This window comes from Protopterus annectens, chromosome 4.part0, assembly GCF_019279795.1.
Source record: "Protopterus annectens isolate FY-2018-M chromosome 4.part0, PAN1.0, whole genome shotgun sequence".
Classification (NCBI taxonomy): domain Eukaryota; kingdom Metazoa; phylum Chordata; order Ceratodontiformes; family Protopteridae; genus Protopterus; species Protopterus annectens.
In genome coordinates, this window is record NC_056733.1 from 265,455,053 (window position 1) to 265,476,770 (window position 21,718).

The following is a 21,718-nucleotide window of genomic DNA, read 5'->3' on the forward strand; positions in this document are numbered from 1 at the left end:
AAGGTCTTTAAACATTAATGGTGTCACAGACAAATACAAAAAAGAAAGAGCAGTGAACTATATTAAAAATGTAGAATGTTCAGGATGGTTATTCAGTGAAATACCTGGGCAAAGGAAGAAAGGGGTACTTATATTAATTGCAAGATGAGCACCAGTAGTAATAGAAAAGGATAAAACAAGACAATAATGGTAGATTTGTAGTACTAAGGGGCTACAGGGAAGAAAGGAGGATTACACTAGCATGTATTTATAGGGTTCCTGTCAGAACAGTGAACAGTCTTATATTGAACTTTAAAACGCAAATCCTGAAAATGCTGAAGGCATGAAACATCAATTTTTTTCCCTGGGAAAAAAAATCGATTGGCCATTCTCCGTACTTTGCTGTTTTCACCATTGTGGTGCAATCTCTGAGTTGGTATATTTAAGTTGGGGGTGTGAGGGGCACAAGACAGGGTGAGGGACATGGCCCCCTACTTTATTTTGACTTTACATTGTTTTTTTTTTGTTTTGTTTTTTTGGATCAGCGAATTTTTTTCCCCTGGGAAAAAAGTTGCTGATCTGTTCCTTTGATATTTTAAGGTTTCATGTTTTTAAGTTCGATAGAAGAGCGTTCACTATTTTTAGCATTCAATCTTCTGATATAGATGTGTATTTATATTCACCAAAAACTGCTATAATGGAGCTTAAGACAGTTCTGGGAAAAAATAATCAGCTTTCAGCAAGGAATATTACTTATAGGTGGGGAATGGAATTTTGATTTGCAATAGTGAATATATGTCTGGGGGCTCAGAAGGGAAAATATAACAAAGGAGGGTAGATTTTTAAAGAAATTTATAAAAGTATTTTGCATGGAAGATGTGAATACAGTGCTAGGAGTTTGAAGTGAATTTACATATTATTCCCCACTGTACAAAAACTGAGGTAGGCTAGATAGAATTTACATTTCACGGGAACATGTGCATTTAATTGAAGGTCTTTATATGCACTCAATAACTCCTTCCGATCATGTGGCAATAACAACTAAAATAAAAACAGATGGTAATGAAATAAAAATGGGACACTGGTGCTTTCCCACCTATGTGCTGAAAAGACATTAATTTAAGGAATGTGTAGTAGAAATTATTCAGAAGCTATTAGAGAAGATAGAAATAGCTTCTGAAAATATAGCTAGGAATTAGGATAAAATTAAAGAGGAGTTGATCAACAGGGTGCAAATAAAAGAAAAGGAGATATGATTAAGACGTAACAATAATTATTTAGAGAGACTGACAAATAGAGTATTCCAAAATAAGAGGAATCTCATAGAACATGAAGAGGAGGAACTACAAATGCTAAACAGAAAATAAGGGATTACCTTGATAATATGCATGAGTTTAGAAAGATTGCTGTAAAGCAACCATTTTTTGGTAATAACTCTAGAGCACAAAAACTTTTAGCACAATGACTCAGGCAAATGAAATTAGAAAGGGCTGTTATCAAGCTTAGGAAGACTATAACAAAGAAAATAATAAGGGATCCTGTAGAACTATTACAAATATTTTGGAAATTCTATGAAAGTCTGTATAAAGCAGAGAAATGTGGAAATCAAGAAAAGGTACAAATGGAATGTTTATAGAAGAATTAAATATGCTAAGGTTAGACATAGAGGAAGCTCAATTACCAGTTAGGATAGGAGGAGATGAGATAAAAATGGTGATGTATAATTAATCTACAGGAAAGTCCCCAGGAATAGATGGTATTCCTGTGGAAGTTTGAAAGCTAGGAGGGAAAATAACTGATAAAGATCTGGAAGGTTTTGTTTAACAGTATTTTAAGAGGAGGAGAAGTACCAACATCCTGGAAGAAAGTAGTGGTAGCTGTAATACCTAAACAGGATAAAGATCCATCAGATCCAGTGTTGTACACCCTTATTTCAATGCTAAATCATAATTATAAAGTGTTTATGTTTATAATGCCTAAAAGAATGGTAGATGTGATGCCAAAATTGATAGCTATGAATCAATGTGGTTTTGTGGAGGGGAGGCAAACATCTGATAACATTAATAAAACACTGATGATCTAGAGGGAAGCAGAATGTAAGAAAATACCACTGTTGTTGCTGGGTCTTGATGCAGAAAAAGCATTTGACAGAGTAAGCAGGGACCATATGAGCAGAACAATGGAAGTATTTACATTCCCTGATAAAATTATAAGGCTGATTAAGAGGATATATGAGGGATCAGAGGCGAAAAGTAAAGTGGGTGGGGTCCTCACCGATAATCTCTGCTTAAGCAGAGAAACCAAGCAGGGATGTCCTCTCTCCCCTTTGTTAGTTGCATTATATTTAGTACCACTGGCAAAGAAAATTAGTGACTCAGTAATTCAAGGATATAATTGGTATGGTAGTCAAGAAAAGCTGGTTCTATTTGCAGATGACATTATTTTATACCTGACAAAACCAGAAAGAGATATTATAGTGCTGTGGAACATACTGAGACAGTTTCAAATCTTTTCATGATACAAAATTAATGAAGCTAAAACAAAGGCAATAATGGTAAATTATTTATCCACATATGAATTAGTTCAGCAATATTCATACTTATGGGGACATGATAAAATGAAGTATTTAGGAGTATGGATTAAAAATGATTCTGGTGTGGCTGCTAAGGATATGTGGAAAGAGACTAACAAAAGATAATACAAATACTAAGAAAATTGAAGCTCTGTTATACGGATATTGATAGTAAGGTACAAGCAGTTAAAATGTTTTTAGTCCATTTAGTCTTATACACAGATCAGGCATATTTTTATCAACCAGAGGAGAAGCTGCAGATAGCAATTAATAAAGAGCTGAAGGATTTTATCTGAGAAGTGAAGGCAGTAAGAGTCAAGGGAGGATCTTCCAATAGAACAGGGCAGATTGGGATTAACCGATTTGAAGAGGTATTTCAGAGCAACACAGTTAAGGATCTTCTGCACAGCATAAGCAGAAAACTATAATTTAAAGTGGAAAGAGATGACGATGAAAGAGTAAGGAAGCTTAAGAAACAAGGAGAGACTGGAATTTTGTATGCAGACCTTTAAAGAGAATAACAACAATCATACAGAATATTATATTCATAAAGTAGCAGAAAGTATTCTAAGAACTAAGCCAACATGAGAATGCAGAAAGGAGTTTCTGCCGATAGGGATGACTGCAGTTAGGGATACAGACAATAGGAAAGAGGGGGCTGGAATTTATTGGAAAAAACTGGCAAAGGAACCAAACTATTGGGAGCAAATAACTAGAGAGGGAAAGGTAATAGAATGAGAAGGCGCCAAGAACTTATTTGAACTGCAGTTTAGAGACTGATTTCCTTATCAAGTATTGATTTCAGAGTATAGGCAAAGAGAAATAAACGGGGGGGGGGTACTAAACAAAGGATCAGCACTGGTAGAGTTTTTAGTAGAATCTAGAACAGAAGTTGCTGTTAAGAAAGGAATAATTAGTACAGCGCATGAAATATTGCATGATAACTATAGGAATCAATCAGAGGAGGTTAGAAAGAATTGGCAAGAAAGACTGGATAAGGAATTCACAAAGAAACAACAGGAGATGTATGTACAGCTCCCAAAAATGCAACAACATCTAGAAGATTTAGGATCTTTGCTTGGAAGTGTTTATATGGGTATTTTTTATACACCAAGTAGACTCCAAATAATTTTTCCTTAGATAGACAGCAAATGTTGGAGGAGTGATGGGGAAGAAACAGGCAACTGGGAAAATATTTTCTGGGAGTGTAATGAGTTGTCAGACTTTAAAGATTCCCTGCAGACTGCTTTGCTGGATATGCTGGGTGAACAAACTGGAGTAACTAAGGAAATTATTTTTTGAGCTATGATACAGAATTGGAATTGCCTAGATATAATAAGGCCTTTCTGAGTCTAATTATGATGACTGACAAAAAAGCAATTACGAGAAATTGGAAATCAAAGTTTAAACCAACTTTACTAGAAGTAGCAAAGACAGTAACAGAGATAAAACGACTGGAAATGTAAACTTTAGAAAAGGGTAGGAGCAAATTACGTAGGCAAAAAGGGGAAGTGTGGGATCAATACATAAATAAGAGGAAAGAGGTTTAAAAGAAGACAGGAACTGAATGAGCTATGTAATGGTTGACTGACAATAGCTGTATATATTATAAGTGATGTATAATGTTCGATTTAGATAATAATAATAATAATAATAATAATAATAACATTCAAAACAAATGTGGAACCTTTCCCTGCTATAATTGTAGTTGCTGCAAAGACAAAACTTCTAGTAATACATTTTGTACATCCTAATACCAACAGGATGTACATCTTCTACTGTCATACTACATGTAACATTATGTATGTAATTTATCTTGCAACGTGTGTAAAATGCTCTTGTTTTTATGTGGGGAAATGCAGTCGCAGACTTACAGAACATATTATTGAACATAAGTAGGAAATACATAGGGGTATTGAAATGAACACAATGAGTAAACATGAGACTGACATTAGTCATGAATTTAAATTTAGGGTGATTAATATAGTACAAACGCATGTAAAGGGTGGTGATATAAATAATATATATTAAAAAATAATGAATATAGTTGGATCCTTAGACTAAAAGCTGACTCAAAATCTGGCTTGAATAGTGCTGTCAATATTAAACCTGTTCTAATGAAAAAACAAATGCAATACTGACATAAACATATTTAAAATGTCTATAATTGACATTTATTAATTGTGCACATTTTGCTGTTTGATATATATATATATATATATATATATATATATATATATATATTATATATATTGTTATTTTAATTCTTGATGATTTTTTACTGACTGGCTGTGGTCATATGATGCATTTAGATTTTATATAAAGTATGTTATTCTTTTGAGATGTGTTTGTTAGCACTGAGGAAGGGGTTTAAACCCGAAAGCTTTGCATATTTGTAATAAACTGCATGGTGTTTCCGAAGTTGGAGTTTTTGTTTTCTACACTGCCTTTCCGACATCTGTTTACCATTCTGTGTAAATTTTCTGTTTCTCATTCATAGCTGTAAGATGCACTTGAAAATGGACAGAGATTAATTTTGTTTTATGTATATTTTGAGTCTGTTCCACAGCAGTAGTATTCTTTGCAACATATACTTGTCCCTCCAAACTGTTCTGTTGATGATGCGGAAGAGGTTTAGATCCCTAGCCCGAGAACTTACAATGCCGCATGACTTGCAGATGTGCAGTAAATCCATTAGTAATGGGCCGGAGGATGCCTTTTATGCCAGACACAGGTAACCTCTTAGCAGTCTGTAGAATAGCAATTGCATTGACATGGCTTTGAGTTGGTCCATGTAGGACATACTGTTTAGGCCTTGTATCCTTTTAGTAAGGTATCTCTGTGGGCGTTCCAGCTGTTGCATGTGGCTGGACAGATACATGCCAATGGGGGCATTATATTCAATCAGTGGCCTAATGAGGGTTGAGTAAAAGGGGACATGATATCCCTAGATATAGACACAATCCCTTTATTTGTTGTGTGTGTGTATATATATATATATATATATATATATATATATATATATATATATATATACATATACATATTATGCTATGGCCAGATGGATGAGAATTTAATACACAATGAAAACAGTAGGGTTAATAAGACTAATAGTGATGAAGATCTATCCTTTGTAACAATTGACAGAGCAGATAGTGTATTAGAAGCTGAAGAGTCTTCAGAGCTAGCCAGCAAAGATATTCTTGTAACTGGAGATTCAATTATTAGAGGAAATGATACATATATTTGCAGAGATTATAATGAACATCGAATGGTGTTATGCTTGCCAGAAGCAAAAATTGAAGACGTGAGACTAGCTTTGGAATGCCTTAATGTAAGGAAGTATGGCTCTGTTTTTATTCATGTTGGTACAAATGATGTCACCTGCAAGGATTCTCTCACTGTTAGTCAGGAACTGACAGCCCTCTTAGATAGTATTGCTTGTACTGGTGTTAGGACATATTTTTCACAAATCAACTATAGAAAGGATAGTCAGGTCACTGTGAATGAAAACAATTTGGGGTAAATACCTACATGGAAAAAATGTCCTGTTTTAAAAAATGGAAATGTGTAGAGCATCCAAGCCTTGTTTTGGGCACACACTTGTTTAGACAGGATGGTGTGCATTTGTCTAGATCAGGGAAGAGAATTTTTCCACCAGATATTCTGCAATATTTGACAAACACTAGGCAGGATTTTTGCCATGTCGAAAATTTAACCGCGCGCAGATAGCAACATTTGATGCCTCTCTGATGGTTGTTAATGCTAGGGGCATTATTAATAAAGTTTTTTTATTGGAAATTTTGCTATATTCCCACAAGATGATGTTGTTATTGTTTGTGAAACATGGTTAAAGAACAATGACTGGAAACCATTTCTGTCCAGGTATAAAAGTTTTTACTGTAACAGACATTCTAATAAAAAAAACAGGTGGAGGTGTTATGATAGGGATTAAAGATAGCTATGAGACCTGTGATTATTACATGTTCATTGACAACACTGACACTATAGACTGTGTAACTGTGACAATAAAGACAATCTTGGAACATATAACAATTTTTGGAGTGTATAGACGACCAAAGTCAAGTGCAGATGACCTAGAGGAATTCATACATTTCTTGCATGAGTGAAGAATAATATTAGCTGGGGACTTAAATTTACCAGAAACAGACTGGAATAATATTGATTCTACAACATTAGTAAGGAAATTATTCACAGTGTATATTCAGGAACAACAATTGCTTCAGATTCCAGGGGACAGAACATAGTAGACATTGTGTTCCCAAAGAAATGACTGTAACTTCAAATCAAATTTTACCACTATTGATGTGCAGTGATCATGGTTTATAAAGGTTAATTTGTTGCTAGATAATTCTGCCAAACTAAAATCTAAGCTAATGCACAGAAGGTTAATTACAGATTATATGGAAGCAAAACAGTCACTATGTAAAACTAACTGGAGTGAGGTGTTCAGTGGAAAAACTGCAGATGGAATGTGGAAAGTTTTGAAAGAGAAATTGAGTGCAAAAAATCAAAAAAATGTTTAACATCAGGATCTAGGCATACAACATCAGGCGGATATTTTTCCATAAGGACAAGATATCAGATTAAGGTGAGAGACAAAAAATATAAGAAATGGAAGGGAGGTCGAACTACATCTTTGAAAACTGAAATAAACAAACTGAACAAACAGATTAAGCATAGTGTGAGACAAGATCAAGAAAAATTTAGAGAAAATTTATATAAAGATATTGAGCATAACAGGAAATGTATTTATAGATACATAAGATGTGAAAGGAGTAAAGACACACAAATTGATAAACTGTGTGCAGATACTAAAATTTACTCTCAGACACAACAGATTATAGATATATTTACAAAATCATATTCTAAAAGGGGTGGTAAGTTTTCCTAGTGACAACTTACCACCCCAGATACTGGAATAAAATTAGATTATATTGACAAAGAACTGCACAAACTGGATCCAAACAAAGCACGGGGATGAGACGGCATTAGTAACAATGACCTGAGAACACTTCAGCAAGAACTTACAGTATCATTATACCTATTATTCACTAGGGCATATAAATATGGGGAGATTCCTCAAGATTGGAGACATGTGCTTATTAAACCTGTTTTTAAGGGAAAGGGAAGTAGGACAAACCCAGAGTCATATAGAGCGTTAAGTCTACTTTCACATTGTGGAAAAATAATGGAGACGGTAATACTGGATAAGTTATTCTCAGAAATGGATAGGTTGGGACTTGAAACCATACATCATCATCTATATGTTGAAAACAGATCTATTCCTACCTGTAACATGATGTTCTATAACAATATAATAACAGTTATGAATGAAAAATTGTGCTGTGATGTAATTTATATAGATTTAAATTCAGTATTTGACAGGATCATACACATAACACTGATCAATAAATTAGTACAACTAGGCATTGATATACTCTTGATAAGATGGTTAGCTGCATGGCTTACAAGTAGGACATGGCAAGTATCATACAGCAACTGGACAGGCGAAATCCTTGGTTACAGTCAGGGTGTCCCACAGGGCTCTGTACTAGGCCCTTACTTGTTTAGATTGTATCTTTCAGACCTAACCTTTTCATCTAAGGTGTTCTACAGTCTACATGCAGATGACCTGAAATTGGGTAAACTGATTACATGTGTTACAGATAAGGCATGTCTGCAAAATAACTTGACTAAATTGACCATTTGGGCACAGGAGAATAATATGCTGATAAATACATCAAAAAATAAGCATATGAGATTTGGTAAGCATAAACTGAAAGGTGAATATTTAATACAGCACACAGTGATTGAAACTGTAGACTCATTTAAGGACCTGGGTGTATGGGTAGATTCAGCTATGAGTTTTTCCAATCATATCATCAACCAATTGGTTAATGATAGTTCTAGAACTATAGGTTGTATAAAAAGATTTATAAAGTCTAGGAAACCAAAAATAATGATGTAATTATTTGTTGCATGGATGTGAAAATTTAAGTTATTATGAAAGACTAAAATATCTGAACTTGTACAGTGTCTCTTAAAGATATCTAAGAGGAGATTTTATTTAGGTATATAGGGCATGTAGTGACAACTACCTCTGGGAATGTTTATCGGGTTAACAAAAAGTACTAGCGAATCACCAGACAACCTATGTAGGAGATTCTATAGGAATGAGAAGTGTACTAATTGGTTCTCTGACAGAGTAGCTGGTGCATGGAACAGACTACCAAATGACATTAACGCAAGTACTAGTTTAGGTGTTTTTAAGAACAGCCTGGATACTTATTATGGGAACAAGTGTTTTGGTATATTGGCAAGCTAGAAGGGCATTAATGCCTGTGCTTGAAATATTTGTATGTATGTATATGTATGTATGTATGTATGGCTATACTGTCTTCACATAATCTCTCTATTGTACCATAGAAATAGATTTTTTTATAATTAAGTGTAAAAATACTAACAAGCTGTAAAACCAAAACTTGTATGCATGAATTGTTAGTTTGTAGTGCTAGACTTTGTTATTGCTGTATGTGGAGCTTTTTTCTCTGGGCCTCCGTTGAAAATGGGTCTGTATTTTAGTCGGACTTTCCCGGTAAACAAATGTAAAATAAATAAATAAATAAATAAATAAATAAATAAATAAATAAGCTGTGCAACAAAAAAGGACAACACTAGACACATGTTGGTCAAAAGTTAGGTCACTTTCCTCATAAGTTCCTAAATCCTGAGCAAATGAGTCGACTTTTAGAAGTGTATTGCCAGTGTGGTAGGTCTCTGGGGTAGATAACTTCTCAAAGCATACAATAATGCATTTTTTGGCATTTGTTTTCAGAGCATGATTTTGACACCAGCTACTTACTTGAGGCAAACCTTCCTGCAGGATGGCTACCTCATTTGGGGATTTAACGACTGCTCCTAGCTTGCAGTCATCTGCAGACTTAATCACCCAGAGCCCTTTGGTATTGGTTTTTACTTCAGAAAAGTAACCATTTAAAAATCCTCACTGTGTTCCTAAATGTATTGTATATTGTAAGAAATGTGGGGCAAAGTCCATCTATGCCTGAATGCTCGCATGTCAGGATACATCTCAGGCAAAGGTTAACTTCCTTAAGTGAATCTCATTGCAACATATATAATGCTGACAGATGCTGCAGACACTGTGGATGTTGCCAGCCTTGTTGAAGCCTTTACAGTGACTACATCTTATTCTACTGAAATAGCCATTAAGGTGTGTATATTATTTATTTGTATATTTGATTACCAGGATAGTCAGACTGGACTGTGCAAACCCTCTTTTCAGTGGAGGCCCAGGTTGAAAAGCTTCACAAAGTTATGCATTGTTACAATAAAAAGTCAAAAGTAGACTATATAGAAAAATATAATACAACTAAATAATAAGACAAAGGACATATAATAGTTACAACTCAACGTAAGGCACTTTAAACCGTGTAAAAACAGTAATGTAAATATTTCGATATATATATATATATATATATATATATATATATAGGTGGGGGTGCGTGCGTGTTAACTCCTTGCATATCTTTCAGCCTCTGACCATTGTCATAACACTGGCTTTTTAAAATCGTAGCAGACGGAAAGAGGAATGCTTTCCAGTTATTCACAATAGGAAAGTCTTCGTATACTAGATCCATACCTCTCAACTATCTAGATTGCGCAGAATGTCCAGATTTTTTGCCTCATATTTTTGGTGGGTTCCTCATAAAATGTGTGGTTTTCTGGCAAAGCACTGGGATGATCTGAGGATTGAAGTCACAAAATAGACATACATTTTAAGATCCTTCATAATAATGCACGTTAACCTACCACACCCTTCTACGTTTATATGAGCAATATTTAAAATCTGGCCCAGTTTTTTGGTTCTTTGCCTCCCATTATGTCAGGTTTTGTCCAGACTTCTTGCTGTAGAAGGTTGAGAGGCAAATTCGGACGTCTGTTTTAAAAGTCGGAACATTCCTAATAGCACACTTTCGCTGACGAAACTGGGGATAAATTTAAGAATTAAGCTAGATAATGTTACGTTTTAGGATAACAGTTGAGAATATGGTTTTAGGAGGACCGTGTCCAAAATGTGTTACAAGATGGGGCCTGTGACTCGTGAGCAACCAGGTAACGGTACATTACCGCTTTAAGAGATGTTTTGACTCTCCACGTGCTTACTGGCAGCTTGCGAACTTCGACTAAACAGCGCGTTTGCTAGCAGAGCAGAATGACCGACAGTAACCCCGGAGCTGCTGCTTTAGCACAGCCCATATAAGCGAGCCTGCCTCTATCATATTAAGACTGTTAGACTGTACATTGTGTGAGAGGGTTTACAAAAGCAGAACACATGAAAAACGCTTACAATAACTCTAACTCATAACGATACTATACCTGAATTCGGCTCACTGACTGTAACAGATTTTTCGCAGATAGTAGTGGGGAAATCAGGTAAGAAAATACAACCTTATAAAATATGCTTATATTTATTTATGTCTGGGATTTGCGATGGATATGTCCGAGCCCCTTAACTTTTTGTGTTTTGAGTCAGAAGACAGAGAGGCCAAAAAAGGACACACTGGTTTACGTGGCAGTAGCCGGTGGATTTTATTTTATTTGGGGGTAGATTAAATATAATAAAACAGACGAGATATGTTGCCTGGATTGTGGCGCTCGGACCTGCTCTGACTTACTACGGACTCTGACGAGGACCCGGCATTTTCGGGCTAATGTCACTGGATTTGGTTGTCGTGTATACTGAGAAACATACCTCTCAACCTATTTGCACAAGAAATTTGGACAAAGCCAAAAATGATGGGACACAATGGCTCAAAAATAGGGACACGTTTTAAACATTGTTCTTATAAACTTAAAAAGTTGATAGAATAACATATGTGTTAGCATGCATTTTCTGAAGGATATGAAGATTTAAACTCAAATGTATGTCACTGTTTGGCGGATTAAGTCCTCACCGCCGTGCCAGAAGACTACACATTTTATGAGAAAAAGACCAAAAATATAAGTCAAGAATCTGGACATTCTGTAAAAATCTGGACAGTTGAGAGACATGCTGAGAAGGCTAAAAATTGCTCTGTTCTTGTCTGGGGACCGGGACCATTCCGTTATTCTGCTGCAAGCTTACAGTTTACACCTTATAAATGTGCAGATTGTACCTTTTTCAAGTATTGGATAGGCAATTAGCTCTAAGCACAATGCATATATACATTTTTTTACTGTACTTAAGCTGGGCGCTGTTGAAAAAGTGAGATATAAAATTATATATCGTATGTCCTTGTTTGGAGCTGTAACGAAAATGGTGAGCAGGCAACACAACCTGTCACGATGGGACACCAGATCTAAGTACCTTACAAGTACCTACTGTTTTTAGAACGGCATAACAGGGACTCTTAGTTTTTTATGTTTATGCGTGTACATTGTGTGTGTTCGTGTGTGTGTGTGTGTATATATATATATATATATATATATATATATATATATATCTATAAACACGTACATGTGTGTGTATACGCACACGCGCGCGCGCACACACACACACACACACATATATATATATATACGTATCTACATACATATATGCACATTTTGTGTACACCTGTCGTGACATCAGTTGTTTCAGTCAGGGCTGAAGTGAGATGCTGTGGTTGTGTTGTTTTGTCTCTCGATGTGAGTTGTAACCAAGAACATGGCAGTCTGCCCTCGTCTTCTCATGGTGTAACAATTAAAGTAGTTGACTGGGTACGTTTACTTGCTGTTATGTGTTGTACGGCACCTGCCTGTAGCCTGTCAGGGTGCTGCTGTGGTTTGGTAGAATTCTTTCACGTTTAGATTCATTTTGTGTTGCTGACTTCTTCCTTCTGCATCTGTAGGCTTATCATGACCGATAGTAACCCCGCAGCTACTGCTGATGTTCTGTTTCAGAACAAAGGATGGATGGAAATGTTTCCTAGGGGGCGCTTGTACATGTGGAACAAACAGCTGCTTCTTCTCTTATTTTTGGGTACCGACCACGGGTGAGTTATAAACCCCCCAAGAAGACGAAAACTGTTAATGAAAGGCAATCCTTTGTCCTTTAGACAAAACTGGGGAAGAGGCACCCACTGGAAAAAGTACAGACAGCAAAGCACAAATAAATGTCTGGAGCCTTGTTCCTCAGACACACTCTGCAAATGTTTTTTTTTTAACATACTGAGCTGCAGGCAGTAAAGAAATACAGAGATAAATAGTACTGCTGACACTGACAACTGCAGACTTTGATTTTTTTTCTAATTGAAATGTGAAGTTAAACACTTGTCTTGTCCCGGGATATTAGGCTCTGCTTGCCAAAACACGATATTTTCCTTTTTTGCCCGGCGCCAGCTGAATGTTAATTTCTTTTCCTCTCTTATGAGTACTTGTGAGCCCCTGGTCGGAAATGAGAAGGTCAGTCAGCCGCTGACGGGAGAGTGCGGGATGACTACTCAAGTTACCATTTTATGTATGTACTCAAGACATATACAGATGTAGTTAAATGTTACTAAAAATCCTTTGTCTTTCATTACATTTGTGCGTTTGTGACAAATGGTGATGCATCCGGCAGGAACATTACCTGATAGTATTTTGGTGGTATTTATTCTTTGATAGGATTATTACCTGTCCCTCTTTAAGTGGGCCATTGCGTCGCGGTTAGGGGGGGGGGGGGCATGAAAATGGCAAATGTCTTGAAATTTAGGCCAATTGCGTAACTGTGTTATTTTATATATAAAATGCTCTACTGTGATGTGAAACACCAAAATCAATTCATATTCTACAAGAGGGAGTTTTTATTTTGTTTAGCAAAATAGTATGTTGCGATAAAAAAAGTCCTACCTTTGTATTCAGAAGGTGGGAACACTGTTTGAAAGCGCAAGTTAACGCATCCCCCATGCTGTCTCTTTCTAAGGCAGTTTGTAGCATAGTTTTAAAAGCACGCACACCCGTTAATATTTGAGGCTTAAATTGGGAGTGATCTGTTCTTTCCTTGGCAGGAGTGGGGTATGGTTGTTGGGGGTCACCCCCATGGCCCCATCGGATAAATGTCATATCAGATACGAACTTCCTGCTAGCTTTCAGTCTTGCCTCAAAAGTGGGGGGCATCGCCGAAATAGCAAAATTATTTGGAAAATTATATAAATAAGATGTGTACTATTTTATGAATCAAACCTCTGACCACATTGATAACGTGTTGTCACTAAATCCTAACACTTCTGCGTGTTTTTTTTTTTTTGTGATTTCTCCAGTCTGTTTTAGATTTTTGTTTGACAAGGCAGTTAACAATATTTTAACATCGACCTTGATAGGGCCGAAACTACCTGGATCGCTCAGTGTCAGCTTTTTCAAGTAGTTGATTATGGCAATTCACTTCTGTAGGAAAACACGTGCGGATCCCCAATGGACACCATTCAACTATCCATGATTTAAGAGAAATCATAATTTTGTCTTCGTTCTATATGAGCTATATGTCTTGTGACAGGACTTTGCGGACTAACGTTTCTAAATGCAGTTACCAGAACCTCAAAATTACCGGCATTTAATTGTTCGCAAAAACACAGTGGTACAAAACTGTTAAGTTTTGTGAATGAGTAATACCAAATGTTTGTTCAAACGTCCATAATTTGGGACTTTTTTCCTCGCTGGTTTTGAACAATAATAAAAAAGGACACAAGTCTTGAGTAGGTTTGCTACTTTTTCAAATGCCGTAAGTAGGGCATATTTTTTTAGAAACATGAGACTTAGCAGAACAAAGCATGTCCACTGCCAGTGCAAACAAAAGAAATTCACTATTTTGCCAACATAAAAGCTTATTCTTGTAGCATTTGAGTTGTTTTGCTATTTCTTAGAACATTTAGGAGTTTCAGATACAAAATAAATGTTTTATGCGACTATTAAAGAAAACTTGGGAAATATTTTTTATTCTAAAATCTCAGGACATTTGCCATTTTTTTTTATTTTTTTCACAGGACACAACTGCCATAAGAGGGACTTTCTCTCTTAAAGAGGAACAGGTGGTAACCCTAGTCTTAAGTAGGTTAACCCTAGTCTTAATTTATGAGACTGAGAACTAAAAATAAATACAGCAAGGAAAACAATTCTCCTGTATGCTTTATATTACACCGAGTTCCAGGTGAGTGATAGTTTTGAACCATGAATGGTGTAAAACACCACAAACCCTAATTTTTGCATATGTATTTGTATATTTGTAATTTCAAAACAAGAGATCATTGACTCCCATAGCCCCCCCACACACATACATACATATATATATATATATATATATATATATCAAATCTTTCTCTTTTGTTTTTAAACCATAGAATGCGTAAAAACAAGAAGATACTTCTGTTATGAACTGCTTCCTTACCCTGTAACTTTGCAAGTGGCAATGCTATATAAGATCGTTAACTTTTAGAAAAAAATAATTTGGCACAAAAAAGTAGCTTTATTAGAAACCAGGAACAGTGTGTAAAACCCAAAAATGAACTAGTGCCTCGGGATACGCCTTCAAGGTTCAAAAGTTTTAAGCACACTAAAGAACTTAAATAGTTCATCAATCAGAACATTACTAACTAGAACAATAGATGATAACGGGGCAACAGCTTTCTGGGCCTGGATTTGCATTAACGGAAAAGTACCTGAATTTCAAGTGCACACAGGTCAATAGCATTGTGCTTTATCTATCGCTCATCAAATACATAACTGCATAATACAAGCACTTGAGTTGTTACACTGCTATAAACTCCGGCTGTAATGTAACTTGTGAAGTTCACACTTCGTCCATATAGCCCACATTACTCTTAAAGTATGTCAAAATCAAGTAAGACTTAACTGTTTACCTCTGTGAGGTGCTTAAGGTAACTGATAAAAAGTTGTAATGATACATAAATAGTCCTTTGCCAAACATGCGCCCCCTAGCTGAAACTGTAATTTTGCCATTCACAGAAAAGTACTGTTTAGTCTTTACAAGACCTAACGAACCTTGTATAACCCTACAGGCATGAAGTATCGCTGTGGTACGTCCCAGTGATAACCACCTGTCATCACTTAAAAAAACGCAGAAAACCATAAGCATGACACATGTAAAACACGCTGGTGCCCTCAAGTTCCCACCTGCAGAACAGCAAAAAGCATGCACTTGAAATAAAATAAAAAGACACACTGACTAACAAAAGGGGATACACTACTTCACAAGACCGTAATGTATAAATACTTTCAGAACTTGAAACATGCATTAAGATGCTTGGTAAAGGTGCTTGGTAAACTCCTATGCTAGTACTATGCACAACATGCACCATAGTCAACTACAACAGGGTAACATGCACTGAAATGCACAATTGCTTGAGAAATGTAGCTCAGCTACACTCTACAATTAACACAGCATTCCTTAACTAAACATTGGGGAAATCAAGCCAAACTTCATTCACAAAAGTTAGACTAACTTTAAAGTAATCAAACAGTACAGTAATGCAAGAACGAAACTACTTTTTTAATGCAGTTCATCTCAAAGCCTGCATCTCGTTGTTAAGCACCGTACTTTTCCGTAAATGGAAATCCAGACCCCAGAAAGTTGTTGCCCCGTTAACAGAAAACTACCATATAAAATGTACCAGAATGCATATAAATTTAAATGAAAACATAAAGCAAAAATAATTCAGTTGAAACTACTGAGTTAATAGAATAACTATAATTATAACAATAATAGTAATAAGTAGTAATAAAACTCATTAGTTTAGACATTCTTGCATTCTGGTACATTCTGTTCTATTGATGTTCTTACATTCACCGCTGCAGTATTCATTGCAAATGGGATTTCCTGCCATGAAGCCCATGGTCCAGCCAGTTTACCAAAGTCTTATCATTGCTTTAAGGTATGCTGAATGTCACCTACATACTCCTTGCGTAGCTTAGGGCATAAAGGTGACGTTCAGGCATACCATCCTCAGAACTTCTTTGCTGCCAATCCGAATGTTGTTTTTAACCGTCGGTCTGTTACCTCTGTCTATTTTTGTCGTTTTATTCTGGTGATTATTTCTGTTTGCTGAAGTCCTCACTGTTGCAGGTAAGTACCCAGTTGGGTTTTTTTTTGCTTGTTTTTTGCTGTTTGTGATTAATGTCATCCAGGAAGGGTAAATGCCAGTGTGGGAGACTGATTCACCATAAAGACCATCACGATAAGTGTCTTTTTTGCCTAGGTGCCATACCATACGTCTTGTTCAGTTTGTCAGGCGTTTGTCCCTAAAACTCTTCGTAGTAGGCTTTCTTCCCTTTCATTGTATCTTGAGAACCAGCGTCTTAAGCTCCTTGCTAAACATACTATGGATGGAACATCCTGCTCTGAGGGTCATCCATCAGGGAAGAAGAAGGGTGCATAAGGTAAGACCGGAATCTTCCGCTGTACAGCCTTTATCGGGAAATTCTCCCGAGGTTATTATGAAACCAGAGGCTCTTCTGGTTGTTTTGTTAGATTCGTCTACCACGTCTGGGTTGGAGACCTGTGAGGATGTGGAGGGTAGCACGTCTGACAAGGCTTTGCAAGTATCCATTTCGGGCATTCAGGGGGAACCACGGTTGACTGTTTTTGAGGAGGTCTAGAGGGGTTCTTCAGCTTTTCTTTAGGGAAGGGGTTCCTACTACAGTTGTGGAATGCCGTCCTGAGTCTGGGCCTTCTCAGGTTTCTAGGACGGATGTCCCCTTAAAAAAGAAACAGAAAACTAATCATGCTTCTTCTGCTCCTAGGGATCCACAAAGTGAATGGCAGGCCTTTACTCAGGGGTTGTTTAGTGCTTTACTGTCGTTAAGGTCTCCTCAAGAGGATTAGGTTCCTGCTCCTCCTTGGTCCTCTTCTTCCCCTAAAAAGCCCACAGTATTGAATTGTTCTGAGGAAGAGGTGGATTCTGATGCTGAATCCCTTGCTTATTCTACCCAGACTCTCATACTCTAGATAATCCTTCTGAGGAAATTTCCTTTGGGGACACAGTCTCTAGGATGATGGAATTTTGTAAGTGGGATTGTGCCCAGGTGTCGGACATCCATAAGAGGCACTGTAAGTTACTGCAGATGGAATTTCCTAAACCTGCGGCCATTCCTCCTGTCTTGGCTGCTTTATTGGATGTTTTTTCCAATGCCTCTAAAGTGCCAGATTCTCAGCCTCCTGCTCCCAAGAAGTCTGTGTGCCTAAATTTCAGCAAAACTACCCTTCTAAGCTAGCCTTTGTTCGTAGGCAATTTCGCCCTCCTTCTAAAGGTAAAAAGGGTAGTAAACGGACTCCTCCTAAGGCCATTCAGACTACAGGGATTCTTAAACCTTCCTTTCCTGACCAATCAGGTGCTGGCTGACTATCCACCTGTTCCCAGAAACGTTCCTCTTTCTCTTTGCCTTTCTCTTTCTCTTTCTGTTTGGCTCTGAATCACCCAGATTCTTGGGGTCTGTCAATCATTCGGCAGGGGTACTTCATGGTCTGGATTTCCCATTCTCCTTTTATGGGCATTCCTCAGCCTCCTCGGGAATGACTTCCTTTTTTTCCCAGAGGTTCTTCGAGATCTCTTGTCTCAGGGTACTATTCAAGAGGTGCCTGTGTCCCAAAGGGGGAAAAGGTTTTATTTAACAATGTATCTAGTGCCCAGAAAAGAAGGTACTTGGAGAACTGTTTTGGATGTCTCCCATCTGAACACCTTTCTGAAGGTGCCTTCCTTTCAGATGTTGTCCCTTCAGTCCCTTTTTCCTCTCTTGCCACCTCAGGCCTTTCTGGTGTCTCTGGACCTCAAGGATGCTTATCTCCATATTCTGATCCATCCTCTTTTCAGGGCATTTTTGCGTTTCTCTGTTGCTTCCTGACATTTTCAGTTCTGTGCTTTTCCCTTTGGCCTTTCTACTGCCCCAAGGGTGTTCACCAAATGCCTTGCTCCTAAGATTACCTTTTGCAGGCTTCAAGGGATCCAAATCTTTCCTTATTTAGATGAACTGCTGATTCAGGCATCTTCTCCAGAGGTCCTTTTGCAAAATCTTCATTTTACCATTTCTCTTCTTCAGAGCCTGGGGTTCACATTAAACTTCCAAAAGTCTTCCCTGACTCCTTTTCAGGATCATGTCTTTCTGGGTTGCAGGACTCAAACGGTGCCAATGCTGGCATTCCTACCTCCTCCAAAGTCATTAACTCTCATTTCTTTCTTTCAAACTCTTCTTCCCCTGGCCTCCATTACAGCCAGGGAGTTTTTGAGAGCTCTGGGGTTCATGGCTTCCATCATTCTGATACTCCCTATAGCCAAACTCTTCATGAGGAAGTTTCAGTGGTTTCTGAAGTCAGTGTCGCTTCAGCATGTGCATCCTCTAGACTTTCCTGTTTCTCTTCTCCCATGTCTCAAGAAAGAACTTCTGTGGTGGATTCAGCACTCCCTTTTCAACCTCCTCATCCCTCTCAGGATCTGTTCACAGACGTTCCAGATGTGGGATGGGGAGCAACGTTTGGCTCCCTGATGGTTCAGGGAGTGTGTCCGCCTCATCAGCAGAAGGAGCACGTCAACATCATAGAGATGAGGGCTCTTATGCTAGCTCTTCAGGCCTTTCATCCTCTTTTCTCTCCGGGGCCTCTCAAGGTATTCACAGACAATACCACAGTCATGTGGTATATCAACAACAGTGGGGTACTCCTCAAGTAGATCTGTTTGCCTCCCCTCTGAACAGACAACTTCCTCTGTTTTGTGCCAGAGTCCCAGGTCCTCTGGTATGGAAGGTGGATGTCTTCTCATTTTCTTGGAAGGGGAGGTTTCTTTATGCATTCCCTCCCCTACCTGTCATTCCGAGAGTCCTGTTCAAGATTCAACAGGATGCTCACAAAGTCTTGTTGGTAACTCCCTTTTGGCCATGACAGCAGTGGTTCCCTCTACTTCTGCATCTAGCCAAGGGCAATAATCACAAGTTACCTCACAGAGTTGATCGCCTCACACAAGACAAGGGGTCTCTTATTCATCCCCACCTGTCCATGCTTCAACTGACACTGTGGGTGATAGGGTTTTGATCCCTCATAGGCACCTTTTTTTCTGAAGACTTACTGCAGGTCCTGCAGGAGGTCAGGGTGGAGGTGGTTTTGGTGATATAGGTGATTCAAATAGAGTTAAGGGTAACTTTAAATGTGGGAGATGCAATGTATGTCAGTATATTTTGGTTACTGGTCCCAAGATAGAAGTAGCGAATGTGTCCATTGGTATGTATGGGCATTTTGATTGTTTCACCAGAAATGTGGTTTATCTAGCTAAATGTGTTCAATGCTCAGCCTTTTATGTAGGGAAGACCTGTAGAACATTTAAAGAAAGAATCAGTGAGCACATCTTGGATATTAAACATATGAGAAGTACCAATACCTTAGTTAGGCACATTGAACAAAATTCTGGACATCAATTTAAATTTTGTGTAATACAGCATATTAAAAAAGATGCTCAAGGTGCTGTTTTAGACGTGCACCTTGATATATGTGAAATGAAGTGGCAGTTAAGGTTGGACGCCACATTGTTCCCTGGTATCAATGATAATATAAGTTTAGCTCCCATTTTAAAATTAAAACATATTTTGGGGTATACGGTTGTATCATATTTAATGGATTTGGTATGGAATGTATTTTGTATTTTTTGTGTTTGTATATTTTGCAGCATTTTTTTGCAGTATTTGTTTTTGTATTTGTTTTATGGAAGTTTGAAATCACATATTGTGAAATACTGCTTTAGAGCGTGTTATATGCCTTCATTATATGTATTGTTATATTTTATTTTTACACATTCATTAAAAATATTCATTAAGAATATAGATTTTTAATTGGTATGAGAGTTTTGATGTACAATGCATGGTTTTATTTCTATTTTAAGGTTGAGTAGTAGCTTATCAGCTTATTAACATATTTTATTGGAAGATGGGTATGTCAATTGAGTGTGATTAGTGGAAGAGTATTTATTGTTTCTAGAGTGAGTAGGCCTGTTTGTTCTGAAGAAGTCTGTTCATTAAAGACAAAACCTAGGTAAACTGTCGTCATTTTTTGAGGTTGGTGCTTACTTGCAGTTCCTGACAACGGGTCACAACAGTGTTCCTTCTTTGTGGTTTAAGGTCAGGAAACCTACTACTAGGAAATCCTACTTGTCTAAATGGAAAAGGTTTTCTAGTTTGTGTTTTTCTTGGGACCTGGACCCATTTTCTGTGGCTGTTCCTTTGGTCCTGTCTTATTTGTGTGAGTTGCTCAATGGTGGTTTGGCCCATTCTTCTAAGACCTACTTATCAGCTCTTTCAGCTTGTCTGCCTTTAACTCCCCTGTTAGCTTCTAGATTTGAGGCTAAGCAATTTCTTAAAGGTGTCCTTAATATTAGACCTCCAGGAAGCCTGTTCCTTCTCCCTGGGATCTTAATTTCGTTCTGGAAAAATTGACTCAGACTCCTTTTGAGCCTGCTGTTTCAGCTTCCTTGCAGCATCGTTCTTGGAAACAGTTCTTTTGTTAGCTCTTACTTCTGCCACACAGGTGTCTGAGTTGCAAGCTCTTATGACTTGTCCACCTTTTTTGATATTTCATGAGGACAGGGTGTCCTTGCGTACTAATCCTTTTTTCATGCCCAAGGTGGTTAATGAGTTGTCACTTAATCAGTCAATTCATTTGCATACTTTTTTCCCCTCTCTGCAATTGGACAGTGAGAGGGTGCTGCATACCCTAGATGTGCATAAGACAGCTCAGATTTTATTTGGATAAAACTAAAGTTATCAGAAAATCTGACCAGTTATTTGTTTCCTTTCATCCTAGGTCTTTAAGTTTGACTGATTCCAAGCAAACTATTTCCACTTGGATTTCAAAGGCTATTCTCCTTTTGTTACACTTTTCATGACGAGAGCCTTCCTTCTTCTATAAAGGCTCATTCTACTAGAGCTGTGGCGTCTTCTGGTGCTTTTCTCAACGGCTTAGATGCTCATTCTATACTTGAAGCTGGACTTCTGTGCATACCTTTACCAAACATTACCAGTTGGAACGTATCTACAGAGCTAGAGTTGGTTTTGCTGATGCCATTCTTCATGGCTTCTTAGAGGGCTCCGCTGCTGCTTCCCTCTCCCAGGTTTCTTCTTGAGCTTTGGCACTCTCCC

General features: G+C 37.5%; 1 protein-coding gene across 1 annotated transcript in view; it reads left to right on the plus strand.

The window, feature by feature from the left end:
* The first annotated feature begins 10,877 nt into the window (after positions 1–10,877).
* Positions 10,878–21,718, plus strand: part of ABCA1 (ATP binding cassette subfamily A member 1) — a 767,698-nt gene continuing 756,857 nt past the window's right edge. The window contains exon 1 of the mRNA XM_044068257.1: positions 10,878–11,029. The gene's annotated coding sequence lies outside the window, so the exon portion shown is untranslated. The remainder of the gene's footprint in view (positions 11,030–21,718) is intronic.